This window comes from Pseudorca crassidens, chromosome 8 (genome assembly GCF_039906515.1).
Source record: "Pseudorca crassidens isolate mPseCra1 chromosome 8, mPseCra1.hap1, whole genome shotgun sequence".
In the NCBI taxonomy this organism is placed as follows: domain Eukaryota; kingdom Metazoa; phylum Chordata; class Mammalia; order Artiodactyla; family Delphinidae; genus Pseudorca; species Pseudorca crassidens.
The window spans coordinates 52561465-52575830 of NC_090303.1; the positions used below are offsets into that span (position 1 = coordinate 52561465).

General features: G+C 41.4%; 1 long non-coding RNA gene and 1 other non-coding gene across 2 annotated transcripts in view; one reads left to right on the forward strand and one right to left on the reverse strand.

The window, feature by feature from the left end:
- LOC137229082 (uncharacterized) overlaps positions 1-14366 on the forward strand; it is a 566856-nt gene that overhangs the window by 478663 nt on the left and 73827 nt on the right. The gene's annotated exons all lie outside the window — the stretch shown is intronic.
- On the reverse strand, positions 1091-1163 carry TRNAW-CCA (transfer RNA tryptophan (anticodon CCA)). Its single transcript has one exon. It is a non-coding gene; the product is annotated as a tRNA-Trp (tRNA).

Consider the following 14366-nt stretch of genomic DNA (forward strand, 5'->3'; position numbering starts at 1 on the left):
AAGATCCTGGATTTTACTGTCACACGGCTCTGGGTCTGACTGTGGGCTCTGCTGCTTCCTAGCTCTGTGACCAGGTGTGAGAAATTTTGACCCATGAGCCTCAGTTTGTAAAGTGGGGATGATAATGGAATCTGCTTCATAGGACACTGCTGTGGGAATTAAATTAAATAATGAATGTATATCACATGTCAAGTTCCTAGTCCATAGTAAGCGTTCAACATACTTTACATTATTCCTACTATCTTTTTTTAAACTTTTAAGACAGTTAGGCTTAACCTTCTCCAGGAACTTTTTCCTGTTCTGCCTCTGGTTTCACAGGCTGTATTAGACCCTTCTTTTACGGGGTCCTCATTACCCTGGGTGTAGCTCCTATTGCAGTGTACTATAATTATTGTCCTGCACCCAAATTATTGTTTCAGACCGTGAACCTCATAAGGGTAGGGACTGTCACTTCACAGTCATTCCCAGACCCACAGTGTTTGACATCGTGCCTAGTGCCAAGCGGTGCTTTGTTTGTATTTGCCCATCAAGAAGCCCTAAGGAGCCAACTGAGGCAAGAAGGAGCCAGTATATGCTTTGCCAGGCAGAGCGATGCCTCTGTAGCCACAGCTGGGAATCCAGGCCAGGAGGTGGAGCCACAAAGGGTCAGGCACCCCGGTATGCATCCAGGAAGTGAAATGGCAGAATCCATCAAAAACGTCTGGGTAACGGGCTCAGGACCCGGGGGCAGGACGGCGGGCCCAAGGCTTCCTGACGCACATCCTTTCTGCTCCTATGGAGGGCGGTTGCTTGAATTCATCCTGGCTAGAGTTAGGACGAGGGGCAGGAAGCAGGGCAATTTCTCACAACAGACACGGAAAAAAAGATATCCTGGAAAATCAGCAAAGCTTTCTCTACTTGATGACCATTTTCTTTCTTTCTTTTCTTTTTTGTTTTTTGTAAATAAGATTTTAGCTATAGTTTTTTTTTTAATATATTTATTTATTTGGCTGTGCTGGGTCTTAGTTGCGGCACGCAGGGTCTTCATTGCCACGTGTGAGATCTTCATTGCGGCATGAGAGCTCTTTTAGTTGTTTCATGCGGGGTCTAGTTCCCTGACCAGGGATCGAACCCGGGCCCCCTGCATTGGAGGCTTGGAGTCTTAACCACTAGACCACCAGGGAAGTCCCCATTTTCTTTTTGTTATTAGAAATATTGTGGAAAGAAAGAAGGTCTTCTTTTTAGGGAAGTTCCATGTTTCCCACAGAGAAGGAACCATTTTGGTGATGTGTCCTGCATTATGGTTTTGTGGTTCCAGATTTTGACTCGAAAGGAAAAGAGTTCTGAGGTGGTCATGGACCTTTGCAGGTGCTCTGGTTTAGCCCTAACCACACAGAATAAGGCAGCCGGTTGAGAAAAGGAATGTGATCTCAGCAGAGACAAGCCTCCCTTCCACTTAGGGGTCATGATATATATGTGCATCTTTTCTGGGCAGGCTCGGTTTGGCCATCTTTTTCTATGTGACCAACAGAAAACAGACAGACAGAAAAGCAGGAAGTTCTGAGAGCTGCTTCATGATTATTGTTACTAAGGAAACCAATTCTTTAGTATTCATGTGTTCAGCAGATTGTTGCTCTGAATCTCTGAGGCTGAGGCGATATCACAGAATAGCACGAGGGAGAAGAAGGGATGAAAACAGCCAATCAATATGGAAGCTCTTTAAGACTATGTTCCTAATTTAGCCATCATTCGTGATTACTAATGGCTTTAAAAATGAGATCACTGCTAGCATCAAGTGATTTATATAGTGATCAGGAGTACGTTTTCCTGCTGCATTTGTATAATCATATTCCCATAGTATCCATGCACTGGAAAAGCCTCTCTGAAGGGGACAAAGATCCTTGAAATCTCGTTCCATTTTGAGAAAATCATCTTTGTGTGAAAAGGGCATCTGAAATTTATCTCCATCTCTTGTCCCTATTGCAAAACGCCTTTCCCTTAGTATCTGAAGTTGGAGGTGGCAAGTGTATCGTTAATGACCACAAAGGCAACATTTTCTCTAGCAGAGGATGAGAGCATTCACCATAGCTGAGCATCAGTTCCCAAATCTAAGAGAAGTCAATCCCACAGAAGTCACAGTCCCAAAAGGACACTCGTAATCCGTGGGTGGGCCTGTGGGTGGCAAAAGCCTTCAGAATATTAAAGAGCCAAGTCAGGGAATATGGAACCCCATATTGCTGATCAGATAGAGTGAAAGAGAAGAGCTAGAACTAGGGAGAGACAATCCACTTCAAATCCCTACTTGCTCCAATCGTCAGAATGATGATCAGTGAATTTTGCAGCTGAGACTGTGGCCAACTAGTAATTCTCATGATGCGAATCTGAGCAAGGGGATCGCTAAGAACTCTTTCTCTCATAGAGAAATAGTATAAACGGAAACATTTAAGTTCAAAACAGAGTGTCCCACCCCTTCTCTTTCACCTGCACGGCCGAGGGGAAAGCACTGGGGATTCTAGGAGCGTCTCTTGGTTTGGGGATAAAAGTATCCATTAACTAGATCTCGTTAACCTCCCAGTGCAAGGTTATGTCACTGGCATCCTTTTCACGTGTTCAATCACCATTAATTGAGCACCAGATTATTGCATTCAAAGCCCTCTGCTGGATGCGATCAGAGATGTAAAAAGGAGTATGATGCAGCCTCGTAACTCAAAGAACCCACAATCTAGTTGACGGTAATCAGAGTGAAAAGCATCAACCTGAGCTGATCACAATCCTCCTTAAGGATTTTAAAACTTCGTTATGTGTCGTGAGTTTCCCCGGCCCTGTGCAACTGCCCCCCTTCATCTCTGTGGGCTCCGCATCCCCTGTACTCCCACACCGGCTTCCTCAGTTCCCCGGCTCCTATCTCCTCCTCTCAAAGTTCAGAGCTCAATTCAAAAGTCACTCCTTCAAGGAAGTTTTCCTGATTCCCCAGGTCAGGCCCCCTGCCATATTTTCTTGTGTACCTCCTTTTGTTCCTTTCCTGCAGTAATTGCAGTTTGATTATGTATTTATGTGACTGTTTGATACTGTCTGCGCTTCTCTGTGTTAGACTCCAAGTTTAAGGGAAGCAGAGGCTGAGGCAGGGTGGGCTCATCACAGAGTCCTCAGGGCCCATCACAGAGCCTGGTGTAGAGCTGGCTCTTGACAAATGTTTCTTAAATAAATAAATTATTTAAATTTATGAACAAATGTGCACAATGAAGTAAGTTTGAAGATAAGAGAAACAAGCCTGAGGCAGAGGGCCATTAAACGGTGTGGCTGGGGGCTGGTTGTTTCTCCCCCAAACATTTGCTATGTACACAGTGCCCTGCACATAGGATGCTTGTGGGATGAATGAAATGAATGAGTGAATGAATTGTGAGCTGGGAAAAGCCATCTCTCATTTTCTTTGTTTGCTTACATGATTATATTTTATGTAAATAGCAATGTTCAAGAACACATTTTTGTGTATGCCACAAACATGTGGAAAGATAGTTAAAAAATAAATAACCCAGGATCTGGCTGAGTGGCCCCTTTTGGCTGTTCCTGTAGTAAAGCAGAGGTTTATGGGCCAGAGTCTACTTTTGATGGAAATGGCAGAAAGGGGTCACTCAGCCAGATCGTGGGTTATGGACAGCTTCAGTGTTCTAAGGAAGAACTCCTGGCTGCTTTGGCTGTGAATGCTGACTTGAGAGGTTTCTGTTTCATATGTGCTTAGACCTGGAGCTACAGTTCATTTATTCATTTATTAGTTGACTCCTTCATTGATTCACTCAACACACATTTCTTGAGTATCCACCATATGCTAGTTTCTGAACTATGGGTATCTACCTCTTACCAGGAAAAAAGATAGTTAAAGCCTCTCATGGTTTACTTGGGAAACTAGAGCTGTAAAAAGTTGATTCCACCCTAGCATGAGAGTTGAGAAACAGATGCCTTTAGCACTAGTACTTCCTCATCTGTAGCATTGATCAGACTCGTTTTTGCACTTTTAGTGGCTATGAGCTCCGCAAAGGCAAGCCTCATTTTATCTTATCCATCTTTGTACCTCCAGCAACTGGCACTATCCCTGGAACATAGTGGACCTTAGTAAATATTTAACTACTGACTAAGCGTAGCTAATGTTTATCATAGGAGCCAAGCCCTAAGTTCTGCATGTTAGAATGCAGTGCCTCATTTAATCCTCATAACACCATTAGGATGTACTTGCTATGATTATTTCCATTTTACACATGAGGAAACTGAGACGTGGAGAAGCCGAGGAGCTTGACTAGGACACACAGCAAGCGAAGTGACAGAGCCAGTCTTCAACCTTGGTCTGTCTGACATATACCCACCATGGGCTCCTGCTTTTCTGTTAGGTTGGACCATATGAAATTGCTGATATTTGGTCCTTTTGACCTACAGAAATAGCAAACGTATAAGTAGCATAAGTACTTATAACCTAATATAAGTAAGTGAAATAAAATAAAGGAAAGGTTATATATAAGGCACTGGGGAAGCAAAGCAGGGGAGGGGTCAGGGGTGGCTTCCTGGGGCCAGCCTTGCAGGATGGCCAGGGATGAATTGGCATTTTAGGTGGAAGGAGGGGCACAGCATGGGTACTGACCCACCCCCTCACTCAACCCATCTTCCTCATGGGCTCACCATGCGCCAGGTCTCATGCAAAGAGGAAGCAGAGCATGGAGTCGTGCAGGGAGGACAGTTATAATAAAATGGGCGTATTTATTATGCTCTAGTAAAATGCCCTGAGAATACACAACAAAGGCCCAGATGTGAGAGAGACCAAGAACAGGAGGATAGTGGTTGAGACCCATGGGAGCAAAGCATACCAGGCTGGGGAGCAAGATGAGGGCAAGTGGATGCCATTAGGAAGGGCCCTGATGCCTGGCATGAACTGGACACAGAACGCAGGAGAAACCAGTGGAGGGTGTGCGCCAGAAGAGGGCTCCAGACGATTCCCTTGGCTACAGCATAGTGGAGTGTTTGGAGGGGGATGAATGGGAGGAAGGAAGCGCACTTAAAGCTCTTTGGGTGGGGCTTCCCTGGTGGCGCAGTGGTTGAGAGTCCTCCTGCCGATGCAGGGGACACGGGTTCGTGCCCCGGACTGGGAAGAACCCACATGCCGCGGAGCGGCTGGGCCCGTGAGCCATGGCTGCTGAGCCTGCGCGTCCGGAGCCTGTGCTCCGCAACGGGAGAGGCCACAACAGTGAGAGGCCCGCGTACGGCAAAAAAAAAAAAAAAAAAAAGCTCTTTGGGTGGAAATATTGAGAGCCTGAGGCTCAAAGAGGAAGCAGAAATACAGATGGTCAAGTCCAGTGAAGTTTAGAGCTGAGTAAACCCTGAGAATTATCAATTGCTCTAGGTAGTCTGTGAGACACAGGTGTTCTGATTCAATTGGTTTAAATCTCTAGAAAGCCTCCACTATCTTTCTACACAAAGGATTCTGCGTGCCAGAGGGCTCTTTGTGCTAGCTCCTCTCCTTAAAATCCCTCTTTGGGTATGTTTAAATTCAGTTGGGGTTCTTGGCAGTTAGAGGTTGCTTGTTTTAACATTTATGTTCATGGAGGAAGAGGTTTTTTTTTTTTTTTTTAAATTTAATTAATTTATTTATTTTTGACTGCGTTGGGTCTTCGTTGCTGCTCGCGGGCTTTCTCTAGTTGTGGTGAGCGGGAGCCACTCTTCATTGTGGTGCGCGGGCTTCTCACTGCGGTGGCTTCTCTTGTTGCGGAGCACGGGCTCTAGAGCGCAGTCTCAGTAGTTGTGGCACACGGGCTTAGTTGCTCCGCGACATGTGGGATCTTCCCGGATCAGGGCTAGAGCCCATGTCCCCTGCATTGGCAGGTGGATTCTTAACCACTGCGCAACCAGGGAAGTCCCGGAGGAAGAGGTTTTAATCAAAGATTATGGAACTTCATCTCTTCTGAATCTAGATCTTTTTCTCACTCCCACATGCCTCCTTGAATAGTGTCAGGAATCTCTGCTCTGGCTTTTAATGTTTGCAGTATGATTTTTGAATTGACTGCCTCATGTTTCCTCTGTTCTATCTCCTGAGACAGACATGGGTCACTTTTGCTCCCCCACTGGCACTCAAAACAGCTGTCAACATCCCGGGCACCAGGAAATATCATGAAGCCCATTCAGAGTACTGACATAGCTCTGTAACTCTTCCTGGCACATCAAATGCAGTAAAAGCTATTAATAATTACAGAAGATATGCAGATTTGGATTTTTAAAATCAACCACAAAAAATGTTTTTACATAGAACAGACTAAATCCTAGCTATATCTAAAAAAGTGTTAATGTTATAAAGTATTTAGTGAAGCTCAAGCAACCAAAAGTTGTCACAGAACAGAAAAATGGGACATTAAAAAAATTAAGACAATTCAGCAAAAGGCCATATTCTGGTTAAGTGCAGGATCATAAATTCAAATACGATTTTTGAGATTCTCTGATCAAAAACAGGGCTGACCATCGGGCTTTCCCTTGCTATAATTAAGGCTGTCTGTTAGCCTGGCCACTCTGTATGATCACAGCCAAACCTTTTGGATAGAGGTGGCCAGATGTAACAACCACATCTATTGCCCTGGGAGGCTGAGCAGAAAGGAAGATGTAGAGTTGCTAATTGGTAAATTTCATTCCAGCCTCAGCATTCTGTTGCTGTTGTAATTCCCACAATCGCAGCCGACAAAATTCCCCCTAAAGCAATGAAGCATCTTTATTTCCTGCAGGTGAATCCAAAAGGAGCCCTTGTGGGAAATAGTCACCTCTGATGTACCATTTACCGCAGAGGGCAACAGCGCTGGGAATCCTCTAAGGAAGCAACAGTGGAGATTTATGTTACCATCTGTCCCTGGTAGATTTAAATGTTTATGTCTCCACAGCCATAGGGTTTGGGCAGCAATATTGTTGATACCCAAGAAGAAAAGATGTGATTAAAATTAAGGGACTAAGAGCGGGAGGTTTATCTGATCCAATATGATATTTTGTCATCATAGCTTACTGCTTCTCTTTCTCTCTCTTTCTGCTCCACTGTTGACTTTTTTTTCCACTCATCTAGACAAAATCAATGATCTCGGTGATTTACCTTAGCTGAGTCTCTATCAAAACTTCCTAGAGTCCAAACAACACTTGTTAACTGTGGGAAAGAGAAAGTGAGCCAGGTGGTGTGGAATGAGCCCCCCCTGGAACAATAGAACCTCAGCGTTCAAAACAACGTAAGGACACCACTGAAAAACTTTGAATGAAAACTCCCCCTCTTAGCTCCCTCCAAAGCTTTATGGATTTCAGTCGTTTCTCTTCTGGCCCCAGTACAGTAATCTCTGGATTATTCAAAGATTTTTCACATTTTCTGTACAATTTCTTTTCATATAAATTATTCACTGCATAAAAAATGTATATGAAATCTCTCCTTTTTTTTTCTCTGGAGTAACTCACTCTCCCTAAGGATGTGAACAATAGGATTTGTGTTTGAGCACGTTGTTAAAAATAAGTCTTAAGCTTTAGGAAGGAATCACGTGTGACTCAGTTAGTTCTAAAAATAAATAAATAAAGCCTGGGGAGAGTAGGGGGCAGAGAGAGAATGACTTAGGGGAAAAAGAACAAGCAACTCATTTTCACGAGTTGCAAGACATGGTCTAAATATAGAAGCGGAGACTCTAGTCATCTCTGAGGGATGAGCATCACTCCCTTGCACCACCCCCTACACTGAAATACACTTTCATTTGTCAGCCTGCAAAGAAAAATCTCTGCACCCCTAGAATTTCTCTACACTTGGAAAATTGATGGCACACCATCTTATAGCTATGGCCACAGAATCAAAACCTTGTAGGAAAGAGATTTTCTTGCCTTGAATGAGTGGGGTTGAAAACTAGAACATCTGTCCTAGAAGATGTTATTTTAGTCCCCTGCAAAACATTTAAAGCTAGACAAGTGTTTATTTAATTCTTTGGCATAGCAGGGTTTTAAAAAAATTAGTATTAAAAAACTACTTACTCAGGCTAAGTCAAATCCACGCATTAATAAGTCTTAGAGACTAGAGATGGAGGGCGTGCTGATTGTTGGCTACTTGAGGAGGGTTCTTTTTCCTTTGGGACAGTGGCTGCCTGGCTTGGGGACGGAGGAAACTAATGAGGGACAAAGAACAAAACTCCTCTGTATAACACATGGTTTCCTGTGAGGAAAGTGGGACGCCAGGCAGTTATCACCTCCAGATTCAAAAGCAAAGGTTTCCCAAGTGCTTATGGGGGATAACATGCAGTTGGAGATATTTTTTTTTTTTTACATCTTTATTGGAGTATAATTGCTTTACAATGGTGTGTTAGTTTCTGCTTTATAACAAAGTGAATCAGTTATACATATACATATGTTCCCGTATCTCTTCCCTCTTGTATCTCCCTCCCTCCCATCCTCCCTATCCCACCCCTCCAGGCGGTCACAAAGCACCGAGCTGATCTCCCTGTGCTATGCCACTGCTTCCCACTAGCTATCTACCTTACGTTTGGTAGTGCGTATATGTCCATGCCTCTCTCTCGCTTTGTCACAGCTTACCCTTCCCCCTCCCCATATCCTCAAGTCCATTCTCTAGTAGGTCTGTGTCTTTATTCCTGTCTTACCCCTAGTTCTTCATGACATTTTTTTCCCCTTAAATTCCATATATATGTGTTAGCATATGGTATTTGTCTTTCTCTTTCTGACTTACTTCACTCTGTATGACAGACTCTAGGTCTATCCACCTCATTACAAATAGCTCATTTCATTTCTTTTTATGGCTGAGTAATATTCCATTGTATATATGTGCCACATCTTCTTTATCCATTCATCCGATGATGGACACTTAGGTTGTTTCCATCTCCGGGCTATTTTAAATAGAGCTGCAATGAACACTTTGGTACATGACTCTTTTTGAATTATGGATTTCTCAGGGTATATGCCCAGTAGTGGGATTGCTGGGTAATATGGTAGTTCTATTTGTAGCTTTTTAAGGAACCTCCATACTGTTCTCCACAGTGGCTGTATCAATTTAAATTGCCACCAACAGTGCAAGAGGGTTCCCTTTTCTCCACACCCTCTCCAGCATTTATTGTTTCTAGATTTTTTGATGATGGCCATTCTGACTGGTGTGAGATGATATCTCATTGTAGTTTTGATTTGCATTTCTCTAATGATTAATGGTGTTGAGCATTCTTTCATGTGTTTGTTGGCAGACTGTATATCTTCTTTGGAGAAATGTCTATTTAGGTCTTCTGCCCATTTTTGGATTGGGTTGTTTGGTTTTTTGTCATTGAGCTGCATGAGCTGCTTATAAATTTTGGAGATTAATCCTTTGTCAGTTGCTTAATTTGCAAATATTTTCTCCCATTCTGAGGGTTGTCTTTTGGTCTTGTTTATGGTTTCCTTTGCTGTGCAAAAGCTTTGAAGTTTCATTAGGTCCCATTTGTTTATTTTTGTTTTTATTTCCATTTCTCTAGGAGGTAGGTCAAAAAGGATCTTGCGGTGATTTATGTCATAGAGTGTTCTGCCTATGTTTTCCTCTAAGAGTTTGATAGTTTCTGGCCTTACATTTAGGTCTTTAATCCATTTTGAGCTTATTTTTGTGTATGGTGTTAGGGAGTGATCTAATCTCATACTTTTACATGTACCTGTCCAGTTTTCCCAGCACCACTTATTGAAGAGGCTGTCCTTTCTCCACTGTACATTCCTGCCTCCTTTATCAAAGATAAGGTGACCATATGTGTGTGGGTTTATCTCTGGGCTTTCTATCCTGTTCCATTGATCTATCTTTCTGTTTTTGTGCCAGTACCATACTGTCTTGATTACTGTAGCTTTGTAGTATAGTCTGAAGTCAGGGAGCCTGATTCCTCCAGCTCCGTTTTTCGTTCTCAAGATTGCTTTGGCTATTCGGGGCCTTTTGTGTTTCCATACAAATTGTGAAATTTTGTATTCTAGTTCTGTGAAAAATGCCAGTGGTAGTTTGATAGGGATTGCATTGAATCTGTAGATTGCTTTGGGTAGTAGAGTCATTTTCACAATGTTGATTCTTCTAATCCAAGAACGTGGTATATCTCTCCATCTATTTGTATCGTCTTTAATTTCTTTCATCAGTGTCTTATAATTTTCTGCATACAGGTCTTTTGTCTCCTTAGGTAGGTTTATTCCTAGATATTTTATTCTTTTTGTTGCAATGGTAAATGGGAGCGTTTTCTTGATTTCACTTTCAGATTTTTCATCATTAGTATATAGGAATGCCAGAGATTTCTGTGCATTAATTTTGTATCCTGCTACTTGACCAAATTCATTGATTAGCTCTAGTAGTTTTCTTGTAGCATCTTTAGGATTCTCTTTGTATAGTATCATGTCATCTGCAAACAGTGACAGCTTTACTTCTTCTTTTCCGATTTGGATTCCTTTTATTTCCTTTTCTTCTGTGATTCTGTGGCTAAAACTTCCAAAACTATGTTGAATAAGAGTGGTGAGAGTAGGCAACCTTGTTTTGTTCCTAATCTTAGTGGAAATGCTTTCAGTTTTTCACCATTGAGGACGATGTTGGCTGTGGGTTTGTCATATATGGCCTTTATTATGTTGAGGAAAGTTCCCTCTATGCCTACTTTCTGCAGGGTTTTTATCATAGATGGGTGTTGAATTTTGTTGAAAGCTTTCTCTGCATCTACTGAGATGATCATATGTTTTTTCTCCTTCAATTTGTTAATATGGTATATCACGTTGATTGATTTGTGTATATTGAAGAATCCTTGCACTCCTGGAATAAACCCCACTTGATCATGATGTATGATCCGTTAATGTGCTGTTGGATTCTGTTTGCTAGTATTTTGTTGAGGATTTTTGCATCTATGTTCATCAGTGATATTGGCCTGTAGTTTTCTTTCTTTGTGACATCCTTGTCTGGTTTTGGTATCAGGGTTATTGTGGCCTCGTAGAATGAGTTTGGGAGTGTTCCTCCCTCTGCTATATTCTGGAAGAGTTTGAGAAGGATAGGTGTTAGCTCTTCTCTAAATGTTTGATAGAATTCGCCTGTGAAGCCATCTGGGCCTGGGCTTTTGTTTGTTGGAAGATTTTTAATCACAGTTTCACAGTGCTTGTGATTGGTCTGTTCATATTTTCTGTTTCCTCCTGATTCAGTCTTGGCAGGTTGTGCATTTCTAAGAATTTGTCCATTTCTTCCAGGTTGTCCATTTTATTGGCATAGAGTTGCTTGTAGTAATGTCTCATGATCTTTTGTATTTCTACAGTGTCAGTTGTTACTTCTCCTTTCTCATTTCTAATTCTATTGATTTGAGTCTTCTCCCTTTTTTCTTGATGAGTCTGGCTAATGGTTTATCAATTTTGTTTATCTTCTCAAAGAACCAGCTTTTAGTTTTATTGATCTTTGCTATCATTTCCTTCATTTCTTTATCATTTCTTTCTGATCTGATCTTTATGATTTCTTTCCTTCTGCTAACTTTGCGGGTTTTTTTGTTCTTCTTTTTCTAATTGCTTTAGGTGCAAGGTTAGGTTGTTTATTCGAGATGTTTCCTGTTTCTTAAGGTAGGATTGTATTGCTATAAACTTCCCTGTTAGAACTGCTTTTGCTGCATCCCATAGATTTTGGGTCGTCGTGTCTCCATTGTTATTTGTTTCTAGGTATTTTTTAATTTCCTCTTTGATTTCTTCAGTGATCACTTCGTTATTAAGTAGTGTATCGTTTAGCCTCCATGTGTTTGTATTTTTTACAGATCCTTTCCTGTAATTGATATCTAGTCTCATAGCATTGTGGTCGGAAAAGATACTTGATACAATTTCAATTTTCTTAAATTTACTAAGGCTTGATTTGTGACCCAAGATATGATCTATCCTGGAGAATGTTCCATGAGCACTTGAGAAAAATGTGTATTCTGTTGTTTTTGAATCGAATGTCCTATAACTATCAATTAAGTCCATCTTGTTTAATGTATCATTTAAAGCTTGTGTTTCCTTATTTATTTTCATTTTGGATGATCTGTCCATTGGTGAAAGTGGGGTGTTAAAGTCCCCTACTATGAAAGTGTTACTGTCGATTTCCCCTTTTGTGGCTGTTAGTATTTGCCTTATGTATTGAGGTGCTCCTATGTTGGGTGCAGAAGTATTTACAATTGTTATATCTTCTTCTTGGGTTGAACCCTTGATCATTATGTAGTGTCCTTCTTTGTCTCTTCTAATAGTCTTCATTTTAAAGTCTATTTTGTCTGATATGAGAATTGCTACTCCAGCTTTCTTTTGGTTTCCATTTGCATGAAATATCTTTTTCCATCCCCTTACTTTCAGTCTGAATGTGTCTCTAGGTCTGAAGTGGGTCTCTTGTAGACAGCATATATATGGGTCTTGTTTTTGTATCCATTCAGCCAATCTGTGTCTTTTGGTGGGAGCATTTAGTCCATTTACATTTAAGGTAATTATCAATATGTATGTTCCTATTCCCATTTTCTAAATTGTTTTGGGTTTGTTATTGTAGGTCTTTTCCTTCTCTTGTGTTTCTTGCCTAGAGAAGTTCCTTTAGCAGTTGTTGTAGAGCTGGTTTGGTGGTGCTGAACTCTCTCAGCTTTTGCTTGTCTGTAAAGGTTTTAATTTCTCCTTCAAATCTGAATGAGATCCTTGCTGGGTAGAGTAATCTTGGTTGCAGGTTTTTCTCCTTCATCACTTTAAATATGTCCTGCCAGTCCCTTCTGGCTTGCAGAGTTTCTGCTGAAAGATCAGCTGTTAACCTTATGGGGATTCCCTTGTGTGTTATTTGTTGTTTTTCCCTTGCTGCTTTTAATATGTTTTCTTTGTATTTAATTTTTGACAGTTTGATTAATATGTGTCTTGGCGTATTTCTCCTTGGATTTATCCTGCATGGGACTCTCTGTGCTTCCTGGACTTGATTAACTATTTCCTTTCCCATATTAGGGAAGTTTTCAACTATAATCTCTTCAAATATTTTCTCAGTCCCTTTCTTTTTCTCTTCTTCTTCTGGAACCCCTATAATTCGAATGTTGGTGCATTTAATGTTGTCCCAGAGGTCTCTGAGACTGTCTTCAGTTCTTTTCATTCTTTTTTCTTTATTCTGCTCTGCAGTAGTTATTTCCACTATTTTATCTTCCAGGTCACTTATCTGTTCTTCTGCCTCAGTTATTCTGCTATTGATCCCATCTAGAGTATTTTTCATTTCATTTATTGTGTTGTTCATCATTGTTTGTTTCATCTTTAGTTCTTCTAGGTCCTTGTTAAATGTTTCTTGCATTTTGTCTATTCTATTTCCAAGATTCTGGATCATCTTTACTATCATTATTCTGAATTCTTTTTCAGGTAGACTGCCTATTTCCTCTGCATTTGTTAGGTCTGGTGGGTTTTTATCTTGCTCCTTCATCTGCTGTGTGTTTTTCTGTCTTCTCATTTTGCTTATCTTACTGTGTTTGGGGTCTCCTTTTTGCAGGCTGCAGGTTCGTAGTTCCCGTTGTTTTTGGTGTCTGTCCCCAGTGGCTAAGGTTGGTTCAGTGGGTTTTGTAGGCTTCTGGGTGGAGGGGACTAGTGCCTGTGTTCTGGTGGATGAGGCTGGATCTTGTCTTTCTGGTGGGCAGGTCCATGTCTGGTGGTGTGTTTTGGGGTGTCTGTGGCCTTATTATGATTTTAGGCTGCCTTTGTGCTAATGGGTGGGATTGTGTTCCTGTCTTGCTAGTTGTTTGGCATAGAATGTCCAGCACTGTAGCTTGCTGGTCGTTGAGTGAAGCTGGGTGCTGGTGTTGAGATGGAGATCTCTGGGAGATTTTCGCCGTTTGATATTATGTGGAGCTTGGAGGTCTCTTGTGGACCAGTGTCCTGAAGTTGGCTCTCCCACCTCAGAGGCACAGCACTGACTCCTGGCTGCAGCACCAAGAGCCTTTCATCCACACGGCTCAGAATAAAAGGGAGATAAAGTAGAAAGAAAGAATTAGTAGAAGTAGAAAGAAAGAAAGAGAGAAAGAAAGGAGGGAGGGAGGAAGGAGGGAAGGAAATAAAGAAAGAAGATAAAGTGAAATAAAATAAAGTAAGAAAATATAATAAAGTTATTAAAATAAAAAAATAATTTTTAAGAGAAAAAAAATAAAGAAAAACGGACGGATAGAACCCTACGACAAATGGTGGAAGCAAAGCTATACAGACAAAATGTCACACAGAAGCATACACATACACACTCACAAAAACAGTAAATGGGGAAAAAATCATAAATCTTCCTCTCGGAGTCCACCTCCTTAATTTGGGATGATTCGTTGTCTATTCATATATTCCACAGATGCAGGGTACATCAAGTTGATTGTGGAGCTTTAATCCGCTGCACCTGAGGCTGCTGGGAGAGCTTTCCCTTTCTCTTATTT